Genomic DNA, 8,358 nt, shown 5'->3' on the forward strand with positions numbered 1-8,358 from the left:
ACACACACACACTCCTCTACCACCACCATCACCAACAAAATAACAGTAATTAGCAATTCTTGGTCTTTGATATCTCTCAAATATCAAAGGACTCAATTCTCCATAAAACGACACAGGCTAACAAAGTGATATTAAAAACAAGATCCATCCTTCTGGTGCATGCAAGATACACTCCTTCATATCAAAGACAGACATTAACTCAGAGTAAATGGTTGAAAAAAAATTTTTTTCAATCAAATGGACCTAAGAATCAAGTTGTAATCACTATTCTGATATCTAACAAAGTATTACCAACCAAAATTATCAAAAGAGATGGAGAAGAATATTTCATACACAACAAAGAAACAATCCACCAAGATGACAATTAAGTTATGAACCCACATTGTAAAGGAACTATTACTGAAGCTTGACTCACACATTAAATATCACATATTAATAGTAAGAGACTTCACACATTGCTTTCACTAATGGACAGGTTATCCAGACAAAAAGCTAAACAGAGAAATAATGGAGCTTACAGATATTATGAATCAAATGGACTCAACAGATATCTATATTTCACCGAAACACAAAATATATACCTTCTCAGTACCTCATAGAACCTTCTTGAAAATTGCCTACATGCTTGTTCACAATACATGTCTGAACAGATATAAGAAAATTGAAATAATCCCCTATGTCGTATCAGACCACCACAGATTAAAGCTGGATTTCAACAACAGAAACAACAGAAAAAGGAAAAACTCACAGTAATGAAACAACTCCCTACTGAATAACTATGGGGTCAAGGCAGAAATAAGAAAGAAATGAATGACTTCCTAGAACTCAATGAAAATTAATACACAATCTACCAAAATTTATAGGATGCATGAAAGCAGTCTTAAGAAGGAAGCTCATAGCCCAAAGTGCCTACACAAAGAATTTGGAGAGATCTCATACTAGCAACTTAACAGTACACATGAAAGTTCTAGAACAAAAAAAGCAAACACATCCCAGAGGAGTAGATGGCAGGAAATAATCAAACTGAGGGTTGAAATCAATAAAATAGAAACAAAGATAACAATAAAAAGAGTCAATGTAGTAAAGAATTAATTCATTGTGAAAATCATTAAAAATCAGGTAGGAAGTAGAGGCAAAGCTACGAGAATTCTGGGAAGAGGGAAGTTTCAGTCTGCAGTCACTACCCAGACAGAGAGGAAGTCAGGCACAAAGCAAGCAAGATGCTAGTGCCTTGTGGAAAAAGACACCAAACCACATGGCTAATATAGACAAGAATTATGGTCTAAAATAAGTTAAAAGAGTTAATAAGAAGCCTGAGCTAATTGGGGACTTAACAGCACACCTGAAAGCTTTAGAAAAAAAGAAGCAGAGGTGCCCAGAAGGAGTAGAAGACTGGAAATAATCAAACTAAGCGAGGAAATCAACAAAATAGAAACACAGAAAACAGTCCAAAGAATCAATGAAACAAAAAGTTGGTTCTTGGAGAAAATCAACAGGATCAACAAACCCCTATCCAAACTAAGTAAACAACAGAGAGAGAACACGCAAATAAATAAGATCAGAAATGAAAAGGGGGACATAACCACAGACACAGAGGAAATTCAGAGAATCATTAGATCTTACTACAAAAGCCTGAATGCCACAAAACTGGAAAATGCAAAAGAAATGGACATTTTTTTAGATAAGTACCATATACCAAAGCTAAACCAAGACCAGGTGAATGATCTAAATAGACCTGTTAGTCGCGAAGAACTAGAAACTGTTATCAAAAATCTCCCTTCCAAAAAAAGCCCAGGACCAGATGGGTTCAACGCAGAATTCTACCAGAACTTCCAAGAAGAGCTAATACCTATACTCCTTAACGTATTTCACAATATAGAAACAGAAAAGTCATTGCCAAATTCCTTTTATGAAGCTACAGTTACCCTGATACCAAAACCACACAAAGACCCAACCAAGAAAGAGAATTACAGGCCTATCTCACTCATGAATATCGACGCAAAAATTCTCAATAAAATACTGGCAAACCGAATTCAAGAACACATCAGAAAAATTATCCATTATGATCAAGTAGGCTTCATCCCAGAGATGCAGGGCTGGTTCAACATACGCAAATCTATCAATGTAATCCACCATATAAATAGACTGAAAGAAAAAAACCATATGATCATTTCATTAGATGCGGAAAAAGCATTCGACAAAATTCAACACCCCTTTATGATAAAGGTCTTGGAGAGAATAGGGATACAAGGGTCATACCTAAATATAATAAAAGCTATCTACAGCAAACCGACAGCTAACATTAAATTAAATGGAGAAAAACTCAAAGCCATCCCACTAAAATCAGGAACAAGACAAGGATGTCCACTCTCTCCATACCTCTTCAATATAGTGCTTGAAGTTCTAGCAATAGCAATAAGACAACATAAGGGGATCAAGGGGATTCGTATTGGAAAGGAAGAAGTTAAGCTTTCGTTATTTGCAGATGACATGATAGTATACATAAGCGACCCCAAAAATTCTACCAAAGAACTCCTACAGCTGATAAACACCTTTAGTAGCGTGGCTGGATACAAGATCAACTCCAAAAAATCAGTTGCCTTCCTATACACTAAGGATAAGGAAACAGAGAGGGAAATCACAGAAGCATCACCTTTCACGATAGCCACAAAGAGCATAAAATATCTTGGGGTAACCCTGACCAAGGAAGTGAAAGATCTATTTGACAAGAACTTCAAGTCTTTGAAGAAAGAAATAGAGGAGGACACCAGAAAATGGAAGGACCTCCCTTGCTCTTGGATTGGGAGGATCAACATAGTAAAAATGGCAATTCTACCAAAAGCAATCTATAGATTCAATGCAATCCCCATCAAAATCCCATCAAAATTCTTCACAGATCTGGAGAAGACAATAATCAACTTTATATGGAAAAACAAAAAACCCAGGATAGCCAAAACAATCTTATACAATAAAGGAACGTCTGGAGGCATTACCATCCCTGACTTCAAACTCTATTACAGAGCTACAGTATTGAAAACAGCTTGGTATTGGCATAAAAACAGAGAAGTCGACCAATGGAATCGAATAGAAGACCCTGACTTTAACCCACAAACATATGAACACCTGATTTTCGATAAAGGAGCTAAAAGTATACAATGGAAAAAAGAGAGCATCTTCAACAAATTGTGCTGGCAAAACTGGATGTCAATCTGTAGAAGAATGAAAATAGACCCATATCTATCACCATGCACAAAACTCAAGTCCAAGTGGGTGAAAGACCTCAATATCAGTCCAAACACACTGAACCTGATTGAAGAGAAAGTGGGAAGTACTCTACAACACGTGGGCACAGGAGACCACTTCCTACGTATAACCCCAGCAGCACAGACAGTAAGGGCCTCATTGAATAAATGGGACCTCCTGAGACTGAGAAGCTTCTGTAAAGCAAAGGACACTGTTGCTAAGACAGAAAGGCAACCCACTGACTGGGAGAAGATCTTCACCAACCCCACAACTGACAAAGGTCTGATCTCCAAAATATATAAAGAACTCAAGAAACTAGACCGTAAAAGGCTAATCAACCCAATTATAAAATGGGGCACTGAGTTGAACAGAGATCTCTCAACAGAAGAAGTTCAAATGGCCAAAAGACACCTAAGGTCATGCTCAACTTCCTTAGCGATCAGGGAAATGCAAATCAAGACAACTTTAAGATACCATCTTACACCTGTCAGAATGGCAAAAATCAAAAACACCAATGATAGCCTTTGCTGGAGAGGTTGTGGAGAAAGGGGTACACTCATCCATTGCTGGTGGGAATGCAAACTTGTGCAACCACTCTGGAAAGCAGTGTGGAGGTTTCTCAGGAAATTTGGGATCAACCTACCCATGGACCCAGCAATACCACTCTTGGGAATATACCCAAGAGAGGCCTTATCACACAACAAACGTATATGCTCTACTATGTTTATAGCAGCATTGTTTGTAATAGCCAGAACCTGGAAACAACCTAGATGCCCTTCAATTGAAGAATGGATGAAGAAAGTATGGAATATATACATATTAGAGTACTACTCAGCAGTAAAAAACAAGGACTTCTTGAAGTTTGCAGGCAAATGGATGGAAATAGAAAACACCATCCTGAGTGAGGTAAGCCAGACCCAAAAAGAGGAACATGGGATGTTCTCACTCATATTTGGTTTCTAGCCATAAATAAAGGACATTGAACCTATAATTCGGGTTCTTAGAGAAGCTAAATAAGAAGGAGAACCCAAAGAAAATCATATAGGCATCCTCCTGAATATTAAACTTCATCAGGCGATGAAAGGAGACAGAGACAGAGACCCACATTGGAGCACCGGACTGAAATCTCAAGGTCCAAATCAGGAGCAGAAGGAGAGAGAGCACAAGCAAGGAACTCAGGACCGCGAGGGGTGCACCCATACACTGAGACAATGGGGATGTTCTATCAGGAACTCACCAAGGCCAGCTGGCCTGGGTCTGAAAAAGCCTGGGTCAAAACTGGTCTTGCTGAACATAGAGGACAAGGAGGACTACTGAGACCTCAAGAACAATGGCAATGGGTTTTTGATTCTGCAGCTCTTTTAAGAGGCCCCGCCAACAAACACTTAAATAGTGCTGGTGAAAACTGATAGCATGGTTCTTGGTGGTACCAGGGACCTTGAAACACAATAGAGTTGTGGCAAAAAACATGGCTCTGGCCAGTACCTCTGCCCTGAGGCTAGACTCTCAGAGAGCTAAAGAATTGGGTGGATCCAGAGATCAAAGCCACAGCCTTAATCCTAGATATATTGCTTAGCAAATTAAAGACTTAAGTGGTAAGGAAAAGGGAAATATACAAGAGATAGATTCAGATAAAAGAACCCTCTAAATGGTTTACAGTGTGCTTAAAAATATATGCAGGCTTATAGAAGAGAAAATGTGAAGTATATTTGATTGCATTGGCACAGGAGACCACTCCCTAAATATAACCCCAACAGCACAAACACCGAGACAAACAATTAATGAACGGGACTTCCTGAAACTGAAAAGCTTCTATAAAGCAAAGGACATGGTCAACTGGACAAAACAACAGCCTACAGAATGGGATAAGATCTTCATTAACCCCACATCAGATAGAGGTCTGATCTCCAAAATATACAAAGAACTCAAGAAAATGGTCATCAGAAGAACAAATAATCCAATAAAAAATATGGTGTACAGACTTAAACAGAGAACTCCCAACAGAGGAATCTAAAATGGCTCAAAGACACTTAAGGAAATGTTAAGCATTCTTATTAGTCATCAGAGAAATGCAAATTAAAACAACACTGAGATTTTATCTTACACCTGTAAAATGGCCAAGATCAAAAACACTGATGACAACTTATACTGGAGAGGTTGTGGGGAAAAGAGAACACTTCTGCATTGCTGGTGGGAATCTAAGCTAGTACAGCCCCTTTGAACATCAGTGTGGTGATTTCTCAGAAAATTAGGAAACAACCTTCCTCAAGACCCAGTAATACCACTTTTAGGTATATATCCGAAGGATGCTCAATCGTGCCATAAGGACATGTGCTCAACTATGTTCATAGCAGCATTGTTTGTCATAGCCAGAACCTGGAAATAATCTAAATGTCCCTCAACCAAAGAATGAATAAGGAAAATGTGTTACATTTATACAATGGAGTACTACACAGCAGAAAAAGTAATGATATCCTGAATTTTGCAGGAAAATGGATGGAGCTAGAAAACATTATTTTGTGTGAGGTAACCCAGATACATAAAGGCAATTACCACATGTACTACCCATAAGTGGTTTTTAAACATAAAGCAAAAAAAAAAAAAAAAAACAGGCTACAAATCACAATCCTAGAGAACTTAGACAACAATGAGGACCCTAAGAGAGACATACATAGATATAATCTACATGGGAAGTAGAGAAAGACAAGATCTCTTGAGTAATTGGGGGTATAGGGACCTTGGGGGAGGGCTGAGAGGGAGGGGAGAAAAAAATGTAGAGCTCACTAAAAACCAAATAAAAAATTAAAAGCATTCAAAAATATATTCAGGCTTTGGAGAGAAAATATAAAGAAAATGAGGTACCAAAAGAAATAACCCCCCACATGAGTGCAAGTATGTGTATATGTGTATATATATATATATATATATATATATATATATATATATGGACAATTTAAAAGTATTTTACTGTTTTATACACACACACACACACACACACACACACACACTTTTTTCAGTAATTGTGAATACTTTTCTCCAGGCTTGACACGTGAATGTGTCCACTGGGTTAGTAGTAATGTGGAGTCTGGGAGCACATCAATAAACTTTTTAAATTGTTTAATAAGAAAATTTATCAAACTATTATCCATGTTGAGCTGATGTTTTATATAGCTTTATTTTAAGACTTTGCAATTATTTATAATATTAATTCACTGAAATATGTATCTCCTAGATATTTCTATATCTCATTTAAATGTATTTTAAAATTGTATCTGTTAATATCTTTATCAGTCTCACCAACCTTTATTATTGAGAACTTACCATGTTTTCAATGACAACTGGTTTCTGAAATTGATACTTTTCAAAAGCCTGAATTCTATCAGTAGCAATAATTATTGTCATTTGTTTCTCTTTAAATAACACATTACCTTGTTTATCTTGTCAAATGCCCAAATATAATGACCCATATGTGGTTGAACTGTTGTTCAAATAAAAATATCATTCTACATAAAAAACTTCTAACTTATTTCAAAGCCCGCAACTCACATAAGAGTTTTCTCTTTTTCATTAATACTTCCTTTCATGCTTGTTTGTTTGCTTGCTTTGCAGTGCCAGGGGCTAGATTAAGGGCATCATACATACTAATCAGCTGTGTTAGCTGTGAGATACTGAGGCCTACAGAGAAGTACCCAGGTATGAGGTTCCATATATCAGTATGGAGGAGATAGAAGCCACACCCCAGAGTTGGTGCTTCATTGAGTTAGTAGTTGGTGCTGTTCTGACATAGACATCTGTAGATAATGTCTTCCTTACAAGGAAGTATTGATGTGAAACACAATTAATTTTATTTTTACTTCACATTGGTTCAAACTACGGAATCAGAAGTTTCAAACATCATTGTCTCATATCTTAAATAAAAATGTTTAATATAGAAGAAAAAGGGAACAAATGTTTACTTGAAAATAAAAAAGTGTCTTGATGATCCTAGAGATTTTTCTTATTGTTTTATAAATAATACCATTCAAAATTTCCACCTCCTTCCCTTCTCCCATTTCCCTCCCACTCCCCCACTCCCTCTCCTCCCCCTCCAGTCCTAAGAGAGGGGAGGGTACCCTGCCCTGTGGGAAGTCCAAGGCCCTCCCGGCTCCATCCAGTGCATCCAAAGGGACTAGATCTTTTAAACTTACTTTGAGAACTTCTACATTTACCGAATGAAGTTACCAATCATGGTAGTTTACTGTGCAGAATTGTTTCTAATCACAGCATATATGAAGCCTTTTCAGAAAAAAGGCTCAGATAGCCCATGCTGACTTTGTACTGAGAATGTCCTTTAAGTTTGGACCTGTCTACCTCTACCTGCAGAGTTATGGGAATACAGGTTTGTAGCACTATGCAAGTTTATGTGGTACTGAAAAGAAGCCTAAGACTTTATGCATGACTGCATCACTTACCTATATAATGTTGTGTTTGCATACAAAGAAAATGAGAATCAATAATTGAATTAGCACCAAAGTGAATAAATATTAACCAAGAAAATTCTTTATCACATTTTGTTCATTGGGAATCACATTAAAATTTATTAACATGATTCTTTGTTAGTTTTGAATTTATATTTATGAATGTTCACAAAGTTTTTATCTATTGAATTTTCTGTACAATAAGCTCCAAGAAGGTCCTCAGGATGTGGTGATCTTAGGATTCCACCTGTATTATAAAATAGTATGAAACATTAAATTATTATCAGGTTATTTTGTTCTGTGCCAAAAGTCCCAGGGTATCAGGATAGGCATGAAATCTTGGTGAATAGCAGTGTTTGACCTTTAACTCTCTTTCACTTTGAACTTTAGGAGTAAATAGACTGTGTATGTAGTATTTCAGAGGCCACATTACTTTTATCTGAAATTTACCGTATCTATTGTCGATATTTCAGTTTGGAAGCTGAGAGTCAGTAAGTGTTTGCCTTGTAAGCCGGAAGGCCTGAGTTTGATCAACAGAACAGAACACACACACACACACACACACACACACACACATTCACAACTGATAACTGAGCCCTGCTGAGAAAGGGACAATTAGTCTTTCCTACTGATAAGTCCCTAATTGGTTATCCAATAC

The sequence above is a fragment of the Alexandromys fortis genome, unplaced genomic scaffold (genome assembly GCF_014885135.2).
Source record: "Alexandromys fortis isolate MF-2015 unplaced genomic scaffold, M_Fortis_MF-2015_v1.1 scaffold_25, whole genome shotgun sequence".
Classification (NCBI taxonomy): Eukaryota; Metazoa; Chordata; class Mammalia; order Rodentia; family Cricetidae; genus Alexandromys; species Alexandromys fortis.